The following is a 21,878-nucleotide window of genomic DNA, read 5'->3' as shown; positions in this document are numbered from 1 at the left end:
GTGAAACAAGGATCTTTGCAATACATAATTACTATTCTTATTGTTAATTGAGCCATCTTTTAGAATGTACCCAATCAGTTTTACTTCGCTTTTTAATCAGAACACTATATTAACTTAAAATCCTTTTGGAAAACCTATAGGGACAGTATTAGTCTGAATCAAAATTATAATGGAAATCGATGAGAGGAAAAATAATACAATGTTGATGTGAGTAATAGCATTTAAAACAAAGGAAATGTCAAATAAATGTTTTTTATTAATGTTTTCTTTAGGATTGCATCATATACAAAAGGAAATGACACATCATTGAAGTGTATTGCATGTCTAACTCAAACCAACAGCACAATTTACCTTATGTCATTAAGTCTTATACAAATAGTATTTTCCCACAAGGGGAATATTTACCTCTGCTTAAAATATGAAGTAATAAGTCTAATTGAAACAGGAAGGTGTAATTTATTGTATTTTGTGTACCACTAGAATTTCCAATCAGCCTAGCTTTTGCATTCAGCAGCAATTATAAATAGTTTACAATGTTCATAGATATTACAAGATCTGTGTTGGACAGAAGGGAAAAAATATGGCTATGGGTCATAATTAGCAGACTTGATTAATGATTCTTTTTTTTTTTTTTTTAAGTATGTGAATAGTAAAATCGATGGTTAAGAACCCTTAAGTTTTATTGCAGTCTCAGCAATGTTTTTGCTTTTGATGGATACTTGGAGAATAAAGGACAGTATTTGTCCACACTTTATGAGAAGGTTTGACTTCAAAATAAAGAAAATAGTTGTAGCATTTTTTTTTTCCAGTCAACAATATGAGTTGGTGGTGTGATTTCCTTCCACTAGGAAGGAATATGAACCTAGAAATGAGAATTTTGTATTTAACAACTAAAATAAGGTGCTGTTCTTACTGCTCAGGGGTTGTTTTCATTTCATGTCCACACGAATGAAATTATTCGGTTCCACTAAAGTCAAATTCTTTATTATTGTCATGACCTTTCTTGGCACAAGCTTTTACTTTGAAGTAATTTTTTTCCTGAAGTTAAATAACTAGAGTCACATAGAGAGTTCTGGACAAGATTTTAAACAGTAAATGAAAACATTAAAGAAGTACATTTGAGATACAACTCATTGTCCGAACCCTTTCCACCTCTTTTTAAAATTTTGTTTAGAGTAAAGAAACTCCTCCTTGTTTGAAAATTTATTACAGTCTTAAATGCTTTTGTATATCCAGTAGTATCAATCCTTCCAGGTTTACGGGCCTAGATTATTTTACCTTGAAGGGTCACAAAATACCTCATTGCATGTTTTTTCAAGATTGGTTGCAGTAGCTTTCTTCTCCAGTCTCCCAGTGCTATCTACCATTGCTCTTGTATTTCACTTTATTAAAAATAAAAATAAAAAAAAAAAGAGTGAGAGAAAAGATACCCATTTAATTTAAGTTCTATTTGTAATCTCCATTTTTAGCTGTGTATATTTTTTTTCTTTCCTCTACTTCTATTGCTCATGACATTAAAGCATTTTCCTAGTTTCATGAATTTCTTTCACATGGTTTAACCTCTGGTAATTTTGATTGTTTTCATCATTAAACTGGGGAAAGTGTGTCAGTCCTGTTCTGCTAATAAGAATATTAATCACATCTTTGTGACAGATTTTATTTCTGCATAACACTGCGATAATCCTAAAAATATCTTTTAATACAGACTTGGAAGTTATTTCTATCTTTTGAAAATTATGCTGATTTATTAGAATATGTGGCAAAAATCACATTAGATTTTCATTAGTATAGTGAGAACAATCAAATTTCCCCTCTTTAAGCAGTTAATTAAGTTGACTGATCACTATAGTAAATAATGGTTTAATGTACTAAAGGTTGTGAATGTAAGGAATAAAATTAGATTCAGGAAAGCCTTCCATATCTGTTGTTATTTAGATAAGCAAAGTTTCTGCCACTAGAGAACGTTTCTCTTTTCCCTGAGTTTGTAAATTATTTTGTTTTTGAAAGCTCTGGGACAAATGTATGTTTTATTTGCATGTACCAAAGCATGAACTTAGTTATTGACTCTAAATCCATGTGTTGATTTTCATGTGGAGTCCCCTACCTTTATACCTGCAGTAATGGAAAAGGCGGTTTGTTGCATCTGTAATGTCATCCCCCGTGAACATCCCATTTACCTGGGAGCCTGGTGAAGAGGGCAGGGAATGAAGACCTGAAAGGCAGCCTGGGTAAGTGAGGAGATGAAATGTACTGACAGGTAAGTATTCTACATCTCCCAGTCTTGCAGTATTGCTGCTATAGCGAACTTTCACACAGATGTGTGGATGGTCACACGATAAGGCCACAAATAGGGACCATGTGATGTTTATCTGAAAACCTGTCAGAAATGGTTTTGTTGAAAGGAGAACCTTGATGACCTTCTTGTATGAAGAAGCAACATGTAGGAAAACTACTGAGGGGTTTGCAGAATCATGTAATTTGCTGGAGCTTTCTTTGAAGGTCTAGGTAAGAAACAATGTGATATGTGAAAAGTTTTAAGCTCAGAGGAATCTGAGACCGTTATGAGCATTTGAAATCTACTGAGATATGCTTTTTAACCCTAGAATGCTGATCATATTTTTCATAACATATGTTCACATTTCCTTTACTCTGCATCAATCTCTTCATCACATGATGCTAGTTCTCTATCCCAATTATTATAGTCCTCTCTTTCATGGGTATTTGTATGCATTTATTTGAGGAAAAGATTAGGACTGGGATTTGAAGTGTGCATGCAGTGACGCTACTTCTCTAAAAATAAAAATAAAAAATAATTTAAGCCCTTCACTGGAAGTAACATCTAGAGGAGAAGATGGTGAATTTGGCAGAAACTCTGGAAGAGCCGTAACAGAGAAATTTCACTTCCAATTTACTGTGACTTCACTGGCAATCTCTACTTCTTTAACCTTATTAACTGGAAGAGACAGAACCTCCATGCGAGAGATAATGGAGAGAAATTGATGGCACTTGAACTCCCTGCTAATATCTTTCTGAATGAAAGAGCTCCTTTGAAGACAGTGCAGCAATCAGATGACAGATTCTGTGATAGCTGGGCACTTTTTAATGGCTCAGCTCCGGAGGGGTCACAGATCCACAGCTGGAAGTAAGGTAGCATTTCTGGAGGGACTTGAGTTCTCTTGCCTTAAAAGTCATCTTCTATTCCTGGATGACTGCTCTGTAATTGAGTTAAAAGAGCAGCTGTGTTGGTTCAATAGAGACCTTTTTATATAGAAGTACTACCATTTATTCCTTAGAGGAACAAATATTCTGCTGGCAGAATGATGTTACATGGTACTATCTTCCCAAGCTAGGGAGAGGGAACCAATTATAGAAGCAAAAGATGAGAAGTGTAAGGAAATGGCTAACAGCTCAGTGAGCTGCAGTCTCAGTGTAGCACAGTTATGAAAATATTGACTTTGCCAGGTCTAGATAAAAACAGGTCTGGAGTTAACAGCCTGTGGCTACGCTCTTGTGGTGCCTCTCTCCATCTATCAGAGGTGTTCATGAGCCACTTACTTGAAGTGAAATTTTCTTTTCACTTTAGATTATGCCTTTGCAGACTGTAATTTCATGCCAAGCACTTCTGTCGATGTTTGGGGCTTATCTTTTAATCCTGCTTTGTTTGCTTTGCTATTCTCTCTACTCACAAGCTTTGTTGTTAATAATATGGAGAACAGGAACAGCAGAGACTTCACCACAGGTAAATTCACTAGACAGTTCTCCTGGATAACTAAGGAACAAAGTTAGCAAGATTTATACATGTTTTTTCAGCCATAACTGATTTGAAGAAGTTAATGGCTGACTGGAGCAGGCTCCTAAGATTGCCAGCAGCCAGTGAGTTGCCTAAAACTCTATTAATTTATGCTTGGTTTAGTAATTTCTGTTTTTCTTAGTTTAATTTTTTGGGGCTTCTCTTCAGTATTTGTATGCTAGTTTCTATGCTAGACTCTTTTCCCAACAGTGGGAAAAGGTATTTTAGTCATGTTTGACTTCTGCAGACAACCTAAGAAGCTCCCTGCTGAAGGCTGCAGACATTTGAGGAGTATCTGGCTTTTCCAGGCATCCAAGGAGAAGACTTTTACTGCAGTGTACAAAGTTCTGGTCATACCGGTGACCACCATGCTACCCCCTTATGAACAGATTTGATTTTTGTATAGTGGTTAAGCTCTTGGATGTCCTAGCAGAATGAAGCAAATGAGGCTACAGCTGTTTATCTGCAGCCCCGCAAAGGAGAGTTACATAAGTTGCAGGGAAAACAGTCCAGCATTTTTGTCAAAAGTTGATCATGATGCTGAATTTTCCAACTGTATTTAGAAATTAAAAGTACATGTATTTAATAGATTGGAATCTGTCACCTGTACCCAAATAAAACCCCTATTTAAATCAATGGGAGGTCTTACTGTAGAAAGTTAAAGTGATAGCAGGTAAAAGTGGTCTTACATGCTTTTGAAAACACCATCGCTCTTTTCAGAGTTGAATGTAATATACTCCAGAGGGTACAGTTTCCCTTTATGAAACATGCATGACTTGTATTAGCCACTGTTTGTTGCGTCTGTGCTTAGTACTCAAGTGGTAGCTGAATAATTTAAAATTGCAGACATGAGTCATTAACTCACCTATCTTCTATTGCTTTATCAGAAACTGACCTCTACTGAGTCTGTTTGCAAAATGGACTGACTAAACAGCAGTTGTGAAGTTAGTTTCTGGCTATTCTGTAACAGATTTCACTTCTTTGGCTATATATATATATATATATTATAGGTGGCTTGTGAGAATAAAATCCAGTTCATATAGTATTCCCAGAACCTTTTAACAAAAGCTTGGTCACAGCAGAACTCTTGTTTTCTGTCAGTAGGTAGTGGTACTCACCAGAGCAATAGGGAACACAAGAAATTTGGCATGTCTGTATTAGAACTACATTACCATTTAGAGAAATGGTCTCCACAGGCTGGTGATGTGAGAAAAATAAAATTGTAGGGCTACAAATTTTGTTTTCCCTTCCTGTAATAATTAGAAACCTGTTTTTTCATGGAAAAACACTGTATCTTGGTGTAGGAAGGAATAAGCAAAGAGTGAGAGTGCCAAACTAAAAGCTTCCCAAGCAATAAACGCAGGCTGCCAGATGTGGTTTGGTATTTCACCAAAGCACGGACAGCTTTGGCTTCATTAACAAGCACTAGTCTGTTATTAATGTGACAGACATTAATTATAGGTGAAAGCACGTGTATTTGGGAACTGATATTCTTCCACGACTTGAGAAAAATAACCTTGCTCTTGATGCCATCGTAATAGTGACGCTTAGCACCAGAGCTGAATTAAACACTGCCGACATGACAGCTATGGTGTGTGCTGAGCCCAGGCCGTGCACGTGGCCGTCTGCTGTCAGACTGGGGCTGCCCCGGCTTCCTGGCTGATGCTCTCAGGGTCTGGAGAGGCTCAGAGCTGTGAATTATTCGTTCACGGTACACACCGTGGAAAAAGTACTGTGGGGTGAGAGCCACTCTGAATTTTGTGCTAATTCATGGGCATGCTGCTTGTTGTGAAAGTCTGGTGGCATGGGTGTGAAAGTCAAATATAAATATAATATACAAATTTCCTAAGATCTCTGTTCCACAGTCTTGTGGAGACTGCTTAACACTGTTATTCAGCATTATGACAGCAATTTTACAGAACTGGAAGGCAAAGGACAGGTTACATTTTTTTGTGTGACTTTAGGAAAAAAAAACCACAAAACAAAACAAAAATGACTCCTGAATACATTTAAGCTCGACAGCTCAGTGTTTTATTCCTGCCCCCAGTCAGAGCAATGACTGCATGTGAAATAACATAACTGGCTGTTAAAAATAATGCTTGGGGTTTTATCATCTGAGGAGGGATTAATGGGCAAAAAGGCTTGCCATTCTGTCATTTTTCTTTTTAAAACCAGGTGTAAAGCAGAAATTATCTTAAGAAGCTGTGGAATATAAGATGAGGGTCCTCTGTGGGTTATATACCTATATTTAATTTAGTTTATAAATGTAGATATTTATGTCTAATATACATGTAAAACACTACTTTTATATCATAATCTGTGTTTAATGAGCAGATTTTATGATGTTCTTTAGCCGCCCTGCTAAAAGGCTGTCATCTGTTAACCTCTGCAGGACCTTTTTCAAAAAGGTGTCCAATCACAGAACAGAAATAGGATTGTATTAACATTTACATTCACATTTACATTGCTAGTTTCCTTGGTCTTGTGACTGGCCTTTGGTGGTGTTTTCTGAGCTGGGCACAGATCCCAGCCTCACTAACCTCCCTTGCCCATCCAATCTGAGCCTAAACACAAAAACGTGCTTTCTGTGTCAGGTATAGTTCACGTGAAGAACCTGTGTGAGTGCTGGAGGACAAGTCCTATGTTGTCAGCTGCATATTCATGATTTTCTGAATATGAATAATTATGTAGTGAAAGATGCACTAGGAGGAAAAGTGAGCAAGCTGTTTCCAGATTTCTTATCTTCCTCTCTCAGAAAGCAAATACTTAGTTAAGTTACTGCTTTCCATAGCATGGTTACAAAACAAGAAGGAAGAAAAGAGTTACTACAGATGGAAATAAGCTTTTTTACAGATGTTTTGTAAATCGTTTGGTTTTCTAATTACCACCCCCGACGACACTCTTGTGCAGTAGTTTCAGTAAATGATTTGTCTGAAGTTCCACAATGAATTATTGTCTGTATGTTTAGATGGACATAAGCTCCCTAGGAAGCCAAAACTACAAAGTGAGAAAAGATTAAATATGAGCTCCCCTGTGAGCCCTTTTTGCACTTACTTTCCGGATGTACAAATCTACATTTTTAAGGTCAAGTTTCTTCAAGAAATTTGGCTGTGTTATTGAAAGCAGTAGCACCTAAAGTTTGGCAACTCTTATTGATTCTCACCACTTCTTTGATAAGGCTACAAAACCTTTATTTAGAGAATCACCCTTATCATCTTTCTTCCGTTTCCTTTAGGAAAAGTAGCAGCTCCAGCCATTGTCTTTACTGTTTTTCTCTCTCTAGCTCTGGATCTCCTGTACCTCCCTTTTCTTGAAGGGTAACTACTTTGCTGAAGGTGTTACCAGAGCAAATACTTGGTGACATCAACGCACCACCTTGTGGTTGCAATACAAATGATTCCTGGATATGAAGGACATTTTCCAGAATGTCACACTTTAGTTTACCTTAAGTAGCACATTCATAAGGATGTTTTCGAAAATGTCCTTCATAGTCTAAAAATCATAGAAAAAAATCAATGGAATCTAGATTTCTACACCAAAAGTTGCCAAGAAGCTTAGGTGAGACTTAGTAGCCTCACTGCAATTTTCTGTGTCTAAGGTAAGAGTAGGACTCTCATCATTATAGTTGAAGAAGGGTCTGGACTATGTGTCTTTATTTCTTACCACAACTACCACCTTAACCACAAAAATACTAAAAATATTTAGCGTTTTCCAAAGATTAAGACCAAATATTTAATAAGCATTTTGTTTTCTAGAATGTAACATTGCTTTTAGAAACAACAGAGGAGAATTTTCTTTATCCTACAATAAAGTCCAACATACAGCATTTTAGCGAGGTGTTTGCACTTCAATATGTCATTGCACATAAAATGGGGAATGCATTTGCAGACAGTGCGAAGCTGCCTCATCTTTATGACAGCAATGCAGGAGGTACCACCAAGGTCACCCTTCTATAACCTTAAATAGCATGCCCATGAGCCCAACCATTGAATATCCACTTAGCTATAGAATCTAACTGCAATGGAAGAGATTTTGCTCTGTTACTCAGATAGCTCATTAGAAATAATAGTGACTTTCTACACAGTGTAATGCATATTGGATTTTGATTTCTAATCTCAGGACAATAGAGTTTTAGTATAAGAAAAACATTACTATGAGTTAACAGATTTTAGAGAATACAACTATATCTCTTTTTAAAGAAAAATCACATACCTTAATAAATTATAAGTATTGAAAAAAAAATGAAAATAACAGCTTACCCAGAAATACTTCGGTGGATGCCATTTCTATAAGTAACATGGTAATAGTTGATTGCACAGATCAGCTTAAAATTAGTAGATCTGAATTGATTGGTTTTGTGATTAGTTGCATTTTTCCAAAAGCATTAATACACTATATTAATTCAATAAAAAGAAATAGACAATTTATGTTTCACGTAAAAGCGTCAGAGTGAAAATAAGCATGTCAGAAAAAAATCACTTTCATTTTGTTTTCGAGCTGCTGTCTTTCAAGGTTTCCAATCTTTTGTCCAATTGTTTTCACAGAGATGGTACAGAGTGGAGGTCAATCAGCAATTTTAGTTGTTGGTAAAAGCTTTAAATGGATTGCTACTTTAAATTAACATCTGCTATAGATAAAGTATCTTTGACGTAAAAGAAGCATATGCTCTAATGGGACAAAGTGATGATCATCTTCTTGGTTTAGTTAATAACACAGATAAAAAGGCTTGTAAAAGTTATTTATATTGTAGTGTGTTTAGATGAAACCACTAAGAAGAATGTGATTTCCTTGCCTCTGCCTGTGACTCCTTGGGCCAATAGTATCAACTTTCTTTGAAAGTTTAGCAGGTTTGTCATTGTCTTGAAAAAAGCCATGATTTTCTCTTCTAAGTGTGCCAAATGTAGTCTAACATATTAGTGGGATATAAGCCACTTTTCTGAAATGCTTAGATGAAATTCCATAAATTAGTTCAAAAGCAGTACATACTGTTACTGTTACCCCTTTCTTTCTTTCTTTCCTTTTTTTTTTTTTTTTTTTTTTTTTTACAGAATGGACTCCATGTCAAATCGTGTGTTAGTATACTGTCGTGGTTTTAGTGATGTGAAATGTGGAGAGGTTTTCTCTCCACTGACTTTGAAAACATACTCACTTAATATATATCCCATAACTTCTTACTTCATTAATCAACTGAGAAACCCTAATGTTATGCAGAGACTGAAAATACAGTAGTTGATTTGCAGCTGTCACCATGTGTACTTTTGGGCATTGTCTTTAATCTTTGCAATAATCTGTTCTTCACTGCAGTCTGTAGAACTGTCTTTTTCTGAAATCAGACTGAAATCATAATGATGTTTGGGTGTTAAATCTACCCTACAACATCAGATCAGAAAATTATTCCATACTCATTTTTGAAGTTTAAAGATTAAGTTCTGAGACAAGTAAAAAATAACAAGTACTAACAGTACTGAGGGCAAGGGGTGAAAACAATAGGGGAGGATATAAAATTTAAATTGTAAATATTATATTATTTGCTTTTACTTTGAAGCAGATTCATGCACGTAAGAAAGGTCAGGTAACTAGTTTTGTAACTTTTGTCAGTAAATTTGTAACCTGTGAATTTGGTCAAAATAGCAGGCAAACCCAAAACAAAATTGGACCTTATGAGAAAATGTGCAGGATAAAATCATATTTTCCAGAACTCATTTTGAGGAACCTTTCTTCTATGTATTCATTAACTTACCACATGCTGACAAATGAATAAGAACAACAGCCATGCAGAAAGAACTTTTTTCATGCTGTGCCTACAATAAAGACATAACAATTTTACTTGGAATGTTTTCTAGTTTCAGCCGTTATCTATGCTAGACGTCTGTTTTGGTGGCATTCACATTAAAGTAGGTATTTTCTATCAAGTAGATTTGACACGTTCCACTTAATCATCTCCATTCTTAGGTTCTCATTATGATTTTATGAGACCAATGGGACTATTTAAGTAACCACAAGTTTTCTAAAAGTATTAGACAAAATTCTAAATTATCTCTCTGATATTCCACTGTATTTCTATGTATACTTACAAAAAGTAAGAAAGAAAACAAACCAATCTGAGATAAAATCTTCTTACTCCGAGATAAGAGAGCAGGTATAAATCGCATAGGGTTACAGTTTTTGCTACCTAAGAAAGCAGAACTATAAGATTAAAATAAGTGGTTAAGACCTCTCATTATTCACTTAAAATATATATATATATAGGAAACAACCACTACATGATTTAAGAGATCAATTAATATGAAGTCAAGTTCTCACTAGGATTATTCAGTTACTTCTCTGTTCTCCAGAGATTAGAGATATGACATTTCCAAAAAGAAAACTGTATAAAGCAAGCAATTTGAAGATATTGGTCTTAATCTGTAACTGAAAATTAGAAACACAGACTTACTAAGTTTATTAATCAAACCTGTTAGCTATCATCTAATACTTCATGGACAATATGTTTGAGATTATAAATTTAGACTGAGCGACAGAAGAGGTACAGATACAGAAGTACTACCTCTTTGTGTTTAACTGATTATGCTGCTAAACATAATCTGTGTTTTTAGGCTTTCTCTTTGCTTGTTTTGTTTATTTCCAGTTATACTTCAGTGGCCTACTAAATAGGTCATTTTCAACAATATTTATCTTTCCTTGCTGTTCAGTTCTTCTAAATATTTATAGATGGCTATATTCTCCCTTAGTAGGCACTTGGCTAATCTATACAAATATATCTGCTTTATAAACTCTTCCTTTTAGCCCCTTGCCAGATTGCATGTAATTAAATGCAAATTAAACACGCGTCAAACCTTATCAATCAGCAAGCCTGGAAAAACAACTCATCTTATTGAACTACGGTGACTTAAGCCAAAAGAATGGCAACTTTAGGTTTTCTAAAGGAAAACCCATTCCTGTGCAGATCCAGCACTGTGTCAGAGGCTACTGCTGCCAGCTTGGCTGTATTGGTTCTGTTTGAGACCTGACCACTGATGTGGACGTGGTTCATGCAGGTGGGTTGCCCTGTGGTGCCCAGGAGCGATTGTAAGCAGAAGATGCCCCTGTGCCCACAGACCCAAAGGGCCCAAAAGACTAGGTAGAAGCAAATATATAATACAGAGAAGCATCGTGTGTTCATTAGCTCTTTGAATATTAGAGAGTTTGTGGTACTCTTCATCCTGAGGGCAACGTGGAAGTTTTCTAATTATGTTGACCCTTCAGACTGAAACAAAACAACCCCCACTGCAACATGAACACAATTAAAGTATTTAAAATCCTGTCAGAGTATTTCATGTTTGCTTTTAGGTATTTTGATCCTTTATCTGCAGCAACATGTCACTGTGAAGGGTGTTTGAGGTTTACGAAGGTTTTGTTTGTTTGTTTTAACGCATGGATTTTGGAAACATGGAGGAGTTGTCCGTTCAGCAGGTTTCCTGGAGGGGTGCGTATAAATATCCACTGCAGGAGAAGATACCTAGCAATTCATGCTTAATTACTGAGTGACTATCAAGCTTACTTCTAGAGATAATCTCTGCTTAGATTATTTGAACTCGATTCAACTCAATATCATGTTTACTGGGCTATAAGTTTAAAAAAAAAAAAAAAGTGGTGGTGGGGGGATTAATCTTCTTGATATTTAAGAGTGATGGAGTAATGTCAATGGTTTGGAAATAACATCTGTGGGCAAAATCCCTGAAATGAATGGGAATATTTGAAAAAGCTCTTGTGGTTTTGGATCAAGCCTGTCTCTATAAAGTTTGGGAGGAAATTTGCATGCACATCCATTGGTCCATGCAGATGTCTATTTCTGTATTCAAAATAAACAATTGCACACATCACCAACTGTTTTTACTTGCAAATAGGGGTTACTGTGCATATGGATTTTATAGGAGCTTTACAAAAAAAAAAATAGTCCCTTTAATAAGATAGCCAAAAGCAGCTCACATTTCAGCGTTGTTATTCTGAAAGAATCATTCTTGACACTGTTGCCTAACAGTTGTGAAATATTATATCTGAATGTGAATAGTTGTAGATTACTTAATTCAGATTTGGAATATGATAAAATAAACAAATAGTAACTCAGTGATGAAAATGAAGTACCAGTTTAAAAGCTTAATTATTTTGTTAAGGTTAATATCTTTCAGGTTTAGTTGTCTAAAGTGTAAGGATTCAGACCGTAACTTCCAAGCTAATCCAGCCATCTAGACTCTCTCAGGTCAACTAGATGTGTTAATGTGCCACCACCACGACTTTATGGATGCTGCCCTCAGCAAGGTCAGTACGACATCTAGTGGGTCATAGCTTCCTTTTGGAAGTGTTTTTCTAAGTGTCTAGAGGACTCACGAATTCTGCCTATCTTCTTCGGGTGAGACTACTAATATTAATTTCCTCTAACATATTTATTACCATACAGTGTTACTCTATCAGCATAAGTTTCTGTAGAAGCCTTATCTGACACAATGAGGGAAGTAAAAAGGAAATAAAGCAAGTAATAAATAGCACAGGAGGCTTTACTTAGTTGATTGGATGTGGTCTTTGGTTTACCCTCATTGCCATGGAGGAAGCTGAATTGTGCAAAAACAATAATCCTGATTTTTTTTTGGCATTACCACTTTGATAAAAGGGTCACTTGGAAATAAATTTTGCCTTTTAGTTATAGCGATAGGGAAGTCCTGCAGCACTCAAAGATCAGCAGAAAAAATGAGCAATTTGCACATGCATCCTCCCCATTTCCCCCCAGTATTCCAGGGAATTTGCAGTTTTGCCGCTGGCCTACAACGGCAAATGGTTCTGGTGCCTTCATTCACCTTTTGCTGCTGACTCAGCTGTGGCAGGGAGGGGAATTGCTGGTACTGGGAGGCTTGAGCCTGCAGCACGTGTGCGCCCAGACCGAGCGGTCACAGTGCTTGCATTAGTGGATGGAGGACACAAGACAACTAAACCCAATCATTCACAACTATGTTTAGCTTGGATTCAAATTCTGTAAAAATAAAATGAAACAGTATTTTTTTTTTCCTAAATCAGCTCCCAGCTGCAGTGGTTGAATACCCCCGATAAGCGTGCAGACATTACATTTTTCTTTGTCTATGCAATGCCTTCTATCCATGAATCAGAACAAAGAGAGGCTTTATATATCATTTTCTCTCTCTATTTGCTGGAAGCACAAAGACTGTGCTGCATTTATCATGAGGGCTGACAGAAAGCATATGGATATAGGTATTCCTTGTTGCAGGCAGACGTGTTCTGCTGACAGAACCCAAGAAAAATCGCCAAGCTGCTCCAATTTTTCATACTAGCTGCACTGGGCGTTTAATGACACAATCGTAGCAATTTGGTTCTATTACACAGAATAGAGAAAGATGTTTAATTTCATAATGTTTGGAATGGCTGCTTATTTAACATCACGGGGACAGGCTGGAAACCCTTTTCCTCATCAGGGCTAGCCTAAAACTCAGAAAAATAGCAGATGCTCTACAGTGTAAAAGCAGTCCAAACAATTGCTTGGTTCCTTGTACCTAGTGCTCTAAAATGCCAGGGCCTATCACAAATAGACTAGGGAGACCAGATACAGAATTGCATACAAACAGCAATGGTGAGCATCAGATCAGTTCTTATTGAGTTCTGGGTGTGATGCTGGCTGAAAATGAGCAGGCATCTCTAGGCTGGCATTCTGGTTGTGTTTGCTAAAAGCTGTTTTTATCTTCCACTCTCTAGGTAATTTTTCTTTTTCTTTTTCTTTTTTTTTTTTTTTCCCCAGTGCTGGTAATCATAAGCATTTGTGTCAGATAACTTCCATAAACTCTCAAGATACCTGGAACTTGGATCAAATTTCCACAAAGCACATGCACTGTTGAAATAAATGAGGTTAGTTGATCTCAGATCATCCCCTTACCTGTCTGTGCTCTATCTCTGTAGTATTTTTCATTCTCAAATGTATCGATAATTAAGTCTGGAATACTTTAACTATATCCTTACTCTGAAAATACTTTACAAGAAGACTTGTGTTCTCATCTCTTGAATATGAGCCAGCAGTCTGCCCTGGCGGCCAGGAGGGCCAACCGTGTCCTGGGGTGCATCAAGCACGGCATCGCTAGTAGGTCAAGGGAGGTGATTGTCCCGCTCTACTCTGCGCTGGTGTGGCCTCACCTCGAGTACTGTGTGCAGTTCTGGGCACCACAGTATAAAAAGGACATGAAACTGTTGGAGAGTGTACAGAGGAGGGCTACGAAGATGGTGAAAGGCCTGGAGGGGAAGACGTACGAGGAACGGCTGAGGTCACTGGGCCTGTTCAGCCTGGAGAAGAGGAGGCTGAGGGGAGACCTCATCGCAGTCTACAACTTCCTCGTAAGGGGTTGTCGAGAGGCAGGAGACCTTTTCTCCATTAACACCAGTGACAGGACCCGCGGGAACGGGGTTAAGCTGAGGCAGGGGAAATTTAGGCTCGACATCAGGAGGGGGTTCTTCACAGAGAGGGTGGTTGCACACTGGAACAGGCTCCCCAGGGAAGTGGTCACTGCACCGAGCCTGTCTGAATTTAAGAAGAGATTGGACTGTGCACTTAGTCACATGGTCTGAACTTTTGGGTAGACCTGTGCGGTATCAAGAGTTGGACTTGATGATCCTTAAGGGTCCCCTCCAACTCAGGATATTCTATGATTCTATGATTCTATGATCTCTTTGCTACTGATGTCAATAGCAGAAGCACTAAGGGGTTTAATATCTAAGAAAGCAAAATATCTTAATAATTCAATTTTGTGTTAATTCAAAATTGGCATTAGCTCCATGGGTACAGGGATATGAGGAACCTGGCTGTCCGAGATACGTCCCTGTATAAGACCAAGTGATACCATAAACTATTCTAGACTGATCTTAATTTCATCCTAAGCCTTTCTTAGTAGAAGTTTGAACAAGCATTTTCTTTCTCATTGAAAATACTGTCTGATCATCTCTGAAAACACTCTGTACCAGAGAGTAAGCCAATGAGTGAAGAGCAATTTTCCTGCAATCCCAGTACATTATCTGTTCCTCTGGTAGAACTGAAAAGAACAGGTAACATGTAACTATAGTGCTGCAAAACTGCAAAAGAAACCTTGGCAATACTTACTCTTATGTTAGTGGTTCTTATTGGTGCAGGAAACCATTCAGGAATGTCAGAAATATTAGTAGCAAGAAAATACGAACATTCTAGTTCTTCTACATCTTCTACCTTTCATTCCATCTTGAAATGTTTGGTTGTGTTTTTGTCTTCATTTTTTGGTGCTTTTTCTTTGTGAAAATTTTATTCAGTCTGGAGAATGAAAGAAAATAAATTATAGGAAGCTGTTGAGATAGTATGTCAAGTGCATTGTAAAGTGACAATCTCTAACACAAAATGAAAGTCTATAATATGATAATAAAAGCCTCAAGTATGTTATGCCATCTGCATCATACTTGCAAACATTTATCTTATTGGTCCTTGCCTTTCAAAAGCATCCTGGAACTGAGCTCAAAACATCCTTTCTCCATCTTTCCTTGTTGTTTTCCATTGAACAGAGAAATTTTTCGGTATTTTATATATTCGGGATAGCTGATATTCTGAAAGCTCTGGGAGTCTACAGATAGGAAACCTTTCCTTGGGCTCCTTCATGCTATACCTGGGATGGTTACTATACCATAGATAATGCAGTCGTTAACCTGTATATGATTAAGGTACAATGACAGTAAGAATTTTGAAAGCACAAGCGATTTCACATTATGAAGCTCAAGCATCTCAAGTTGTTTAGGTTGTGGACTTTATAGCAGCCAGTCTGTGAAATAATCCTTCAAACATGCTAGCACCATCTGTAATTAAAAAAATGTTAAAAACATTTTGTTGTCGGCAGCGTGGTAATGTCGTGAGTGTAATTGGGTCAACAACAGTAACTCAACAGGAGTTACTATAAGAAATAAAAATGATGGCAGCATCCAAGCCTGCCCATTTTTATTGACGTGATGATGGCCTCTTAGAACACAGTGAGGAGACCTCAAAGGTTAGTGCTCTAGCTTGTGATATTTTTTTTACCCCTTGTGTTTTCTTCTGCATATGTTTTAAAAGCATTAATTGAAAGTATAATCGTGTTAGTAACTGCAGTGCCGTAGACTTAGTGATTATTTCTGGATTTTGCCTGCTTAAATTTGAGAAAGTTGTTTTTTTTTTTAATATGATCTGAACGCACTAATGCAAATCATGCACGGGATTGCCATACATGTTCTGTTTTTTTGTTGTTGGTGGTGTTTTTTTTTTATACAAATTGCTATTTATTTTAAAATGAAGGTTTTGGACTGGCTTAATTGTCTGTAGTAGATGATGATGATATCATAGGACCACCTGTTTATAATACATGAAAATTTTAGTGCTCTCTTTCACTCTAGCTTGTACCAACTTTATAAAATACTATAACACCTAATTTTAATGCTCTTATGTAATAAAAACTTTAAACTGGGCAACAACAATATCTCAAACAATTGTTTTTCTCATATGTGTACTAGTTTTAAAAACTATGAGCTTTAGGAAAACCTATTTTACTAAAAAATGTGGTTGAAAAAACATTGAAAAATCTTTGCTTTTGGAGGTGACACTTTAATACCACCACAGTATAAATTCTGTCACTCAGTTTGTGTGCAAAACCCCGAATGAAGTAAAAATTATACAATATCCAAGAAACACCTGGATTCACAGTGATTGTTGACAGCTCACGTTGGTATTTTAATTTTAGAGACTGTATTTCAATCTTTGGAAATATTAAAAACACAGAGCAGTTGACACTGATAATTCTATTTCTTTGGCTTAAACAGATCATTTTCTATGATGATCTATCATTCTATGATGATTTTCCTCCATCTCCCAAACTATTTCCAGCTCAGTAAAGCTCATGTGAGTGATAGCGTCTAATACAGTAATGTAGGAACATAAAGTTGCAACATTTTTTTTTGTTGAGGTTTTTGTCTAACAGTCTATATATTATTGTCTGATTGTTGCCCCAGGCAGCATTTTTTCCGTTTTACATTATTAATCTTTCCTTAAAAATATTATGAAATGTCAACTTTGAAGGTATAGAAGACAAATATTAGATTGGAAACTTAAATACTTGTAAGATGAAGTGTTATGTGAGAACTTTTGATTAATTGTCAAATTCTGGAGAGGCAATTTTTTTCAGTGTGGGTGAATTGTTTTTAGTAGCACCACTGGAGTAGATTTACACACCGATTTAAAGGATGATCACTACTAAAATGTCTGATGCAAGAAGTAGTTGTTAGTTATTAGTGGTAAGAGGCAAATTTACTTTTTATTTGTTTAAACACAATGATGATCTTTAAATATACAGTCAGGGTATTTGTTTTGATCTCAAATAAAGAATTCCTACATTCCTAATGGATAATTTCAATAATGTGTGGTGTTTGTATCAAGTCAAAGATCATTGTCTTGTTGGGGCTAAAAAAAAAAAAAATCATAAAAACGTGCAGAAAAAGATAACTCTTGACCCAAGGAGCTCACAGTTTAAAATATCTGAACTTTATGGAGTATGCTTAACATTGTATAAACAGAAGATAACATGAAGATAATGTATGGCTTAGAGTGCCATAGAGTTTAAGAACCCTTCTCAATGTGATTGCAATGAAATCAGAAGCTTTCCTTTAAAGGTAAGTCTCTGCAATGCAAACTTTGAAGTCCATCTACTCTTTAATGAAATCTTATCCCAGTATGTTACCATTTAAAAAACTGCCCCAAAGTGGAAAATAATTTACACTTGAATCCACCAAAAAGTCAGTAAATTGATGCCTGTGTAAATCACTGTGTATAATCTGAGTTTTATATTTGCATAATGATTTAGTGGTGCATATTTTCTATGTAAATGTGGAGTGTGTAGAGGTGGTGTTAGCTCCAGGGAGAAATATTTTTGCTGTACTTGTCAATCGGTGTTCCTCTATCCAAATATTTTTTTAATAGAAATGTTGCTTGTAAAATCTACCTGATGGGAAACAAAGGTAAATAACCTTAATACAGGAATCGTATCCTACAAACTTTGCATTCTGGCTTAGGCATAATTGTAAGGGGGATATTAAAGTACTATAGGAGAAACTAAAAGGAGATTTGGAGTTTAATACCAATTAAAACATTAATTATTGATTGGGGAAAACCTCAGTGTGTGTTTATGAAAAGAGATGCTACACGAATAGAAATTTAGGGGAAAAATAAGGCTATGTCTTTAAACTGACAGCCTTTCAATTGGTAAAACAAAAATAAGATTAAATTAATTACACAAGGAAATGCAGTTTGTATCGCAATATCACAAGCTATACTGCATAAATTTGTGTTCTGAGGGACTGCTAAATAAGAACTTCTGTAGCTCATCATTTGGAAGTTACAGAAGAGCAAAAACAACAATAACAATGCCTGCGTGTATTTGTAGCTTTGCTCTGAGTGTGACCCATGTATGTGCCACTGCTGAGAGAAACACAGTGCAATGGCCTTATGCCCTACGATTACAGCAATGGAGGGAATACCAAGACTAGAGAAAAACTATTTAGTTTAAAATATTGTTGCTAGATTAAATGGATATAAATTGGCCCTGAACAACTTCAAAGTCGATACCAGGAGAAAGTTTCTGATTACCCCTAGAGTAAATTTATTTCAAAAATAAAAGAGTCCTGCACATACCTGTGATATCAATCTTGTTTTTTTTGTTGTTGTTGTACACTGTAGCTTTGTTTGCAGTGCTTATTATGTCTCAGGCCTGGTCCAGTGGCCCAGGTACTGCTTTTGAGGATAGAGGATTTTACTACAGGTACTTGGAAGGCTGCACCTTGTTGCGTCAACCCCGTACTTTGTTTTGTAGCTTCTTTGGGCATGAAACCTGTACGTGTGTGCGTGTGTATGTCTTGCACAAGGATGTCTGGAGGAAATTCACCGGCAGCAATGAGATGAGACAAGAAAGGCAAGGGTCGCATCACAGCTCAGGAGCGAGGAGATGGACAGACAGGCCAAAGGGAGGTGTTCTGATCCGGGAGGCCTGCACACCATTGAGAACATTTTACGTCCAAGTGGAGATTAACTCTTTCAGTTGTTTGTTACTGAGGTTGTTCTTCAGTACTGGATGTGGGGGTTTCTGGGACCTCTTAATAACCATGTGACTTCCATGGTGACTGTTGCTGGTTGGTGTGGGGGAGTTGTCCAGCTGAACAACGCTGGACTTTCTGGTCACATAGCTGTACTGATGGATTGACTCAGACTAAACTGATAGCAATGGTATTTGCACGCCTTAGTACCAAAACTCCTGTAGCTGCTGTATGTCATGACAAATCTTTTTTGCTGGCCTGAATTTGCATTTTTCTTAAGTCTTTTTTTTTTTTTTTCTCCAAACTTCTAGCAGAATTAATAGTTTAGAGGCATGTGGTCTTGCAGTAGCCTTTAGTTGTCTTTGAAAAATATAGACCAAGTTCCATACAGTGGAAATGAAAGAGCTGAAGATTACCTTCAGCTGCCCATGATTAAGTTTTGCCCATAATGTGTTTTCTCTGTCTCTGCAGGCCTCTTATCAGCCCGTGTTTGTACCAAGCAATGTACAAACACCCCTTTTGTACATAGCCACCTATATTTCTCCCAAATTAAATGATTTATTTATTCAGCAGCATCTAGCTTTAGATGCTTTTTCCTTAGCATCTTTTGGTGTTGTCATGAGCTTTGATATGCATTCCCAGTAATTTGATTGTAATTACTTCTGTCATGCATGCATTTATCAGGTGCCTTGCATTTTAGTGAAATAGGGAAATTTAAAGGAGCACTGAGAATCACAAGTTTATTTGAAATGAAACAGGTATATTGTTTTCATGAGAGTCCAACCAATCTGTTCATCATGGAAGTATCTCCCTTGGACAGCGACAGCACCGCTTGCCAAGCAAAACGCGGCAGCGGTGCAGCTCATGCCCCTGAACTACCTTTAAATGAGCTTGCTAGAAAGAGAAATCAGAGGCACCTGCCTGCCCTGTGAAAACACCTCTGGGATCTTATTTTTCTGCAGATGAAGGTGATTTATGTACTTTGTAGAATGAAAAATGTACTGGACATGCTATGTGTAATGTTATTCATCAGTGAATCTGCAGGTAAAGCATTGCTGCCCTGCTGTAGGGCCGACCTCCAAGCCCCATGGCTGCATCTGAGAGCGGAGCTGTCGTGAACGCTTTCAGGCAATTTCATTTTCATGGAACCGCTAGAAATTACACTCTCTGATTCATCACGGGGAATACAAATACTACAATTACACAATTATCTGGCAATTTAAAAATTAAGCTTTTTAAATTTCAAGGAATTATACCCATAAGACGCATTTAATCAGGCATGGCAATAGGAACCCCCCCTAGGCTTTTGCCTCATGTTAGCACTGCTCGCTGTAGCGTGTGCTTTGTTTTATGCTAGGGTCACATCTCTGCTGCCCTTCCAGTCAGATCAAGATTATTATTGGCTGTGAATTGTTCTAATCAGTATCATTCTGAAAAAAATGATGTGCCTAAATGATGCGTAGACTGATCATCCACTGAGTGTAACTTTTTATGCTGCTTCTGCAAACATGTTTGAACAACTGGTCAATGACTAGTGGTAGACCGTGCACAGACTTACCTCCTTCTCATTCTGCAAAGACTCCTGTCTCATTTTTGATGCCCACAGACAGGTTTAAATTACATTTTGAACTTGAAAAATGCAGTTTGAGAAATACTGACTGGGACCTATAGTCTACCTCATGCAAATACCACAGTTCTTATTTAATTGCAACCAATTTGCTCTTCATTTTTTTCCCCCATTGTTTTTATGCGTTCATATTACAGGTTTTTATGAAGTGCTCCCATACCAGTTTCCTCCTATAAACCTAATGGTACCATAAAAAAATAACCTCTGCCTTTTTCAGACATTAAAGCCATTAGTTCTGTGTTGCTCTCCTATTAGAGACATGATTGTTTTTGAAGTCAGGTTGAGGAAAGGAAACTGCTCCTGCTACCTAGCTGCTGAAGCACCTTCTGAACCTGAAACTGAGAATTCAAAGGCACGTTTTTCCTTCAGGTATACTCCAGATTACACACGGGTTATGTGTGCATCAATATGAGGAGATATGGTGAACCAAAATTAATTTTTTCTACACTTCTCATTTGGCCTAAACAATGCCAAAGTGACTAAGTACTGAACCAAATTACGAAGTATCTGTCATGTCAGATCCAAGATACAGCTTTGGCATGGAAGCCAAAGATTTTCCTTGAACTATGAGCATATAAATGGCCTGCAACTGTAAGAGGCATAGCGTTAGATGAAGAACAGGGCACAAACTGCAGTCTGCAGGGTGATTAAATTTGACTGGTCATAAGGTATCTCTGTGTGCCTCATTTTTTACCTTTTAAAAAGAATGTGGAGGAAAATCAAACCTTTTAGATCACTCTAAGTGTTCAGATCAGTTCGGAATATCTTGCTGTAGCTCTGTCAGATGTCATGCACTCGGTGAACCACTTTGCCAAATGCTGCACCCCGTCTCTTGTAAGTCTGATGAGATCATAAAATGTTGCTGCTGGTTTGATCCTTTGATGGGCTTAGATTTGAAGTAAAGCTTTCAAAATATTTTGCACTTTATGTAAAATGGATGTGTTTATCAGGAGATTACAGAGGAACATCCTGCTGGGTCATGACATGTTGTGTTTTGCTAACTTAAAAAGATGACTTACTGGTACATACAATTTACTGCTAATTTCAGGCAGAGAGGTTTTGAACTATAGCAATAGTTCCAACAGACAAAGCCTTTTTCTTTGCAAAAAGCCACTGCACTTGTATTAGATTTTATTAAGGCATCTAAATTCTACTGTTAAGCAGGAATATTTTTCTAAACTGGTCAATAGGTGGTACTGGAGCAAAGTGTAAGATGCTACATGTAATGATAGTAACTTGTGTAGCAAGATCATCTGAACATGGGAAAATATGTTTTGACTCCTCTGGCAGATCCTGCAGCAAACTGTTAAAGGACAGTGACACACAAATTGTATACATTTCCTAGAGTGGATTTAGATGATG

The 21,878-nt window shown here is 37.0% G+C and overlaps 1 protein-coding gene and 1 long non-coding RNA gene across 1 annotated transcript in view; one reads left to right on the top strand and one right to left on the bottom strand.

Annotated features, from left to right (window-relative positions):
• Positions 1-21,878, top strand: part of LOC310902060 (uncharacterized protein) — a 354,895-nt gene that overhangs the window by 328,021 nt on the left and 4,996 nt on the right.
• LOC310902062 overlaps positions 9,457-21,878 on the bottom strand; it is an 85,828-nt gene continuing 73,406 nt past the window's right edge. Inside the window, exons 8-9 of the long non-coding RNA XR_014586443.1 lie at positions 14,919-15,101; positions 9,457-9,591 (exon numbers count right to left, since the gene is read on the bottom strand). This is a non-coding gene — a long non-coding RNA (uncharacterized lncRNA). The remainder of the gene's footprint in view (positions 9,592-14,918; positions 15,102-21,878) is intronic.

The sequence above is a fragment of the Anser anser genome (genome assembly GCF_964211835.1).
Source record: "Anser anser genome assembly, chromosome: 6".
In the NCBI taxonomy this organism is placed as follows: domain Eukaryota; kingdom Metazoa; phylum Chordata; class Aves; order Anseriformes; family Anatidae; genus Anser; species Anser anser.
This window is presented reverse-complemented; position numbering and strand designations above follow the sequence as displayed.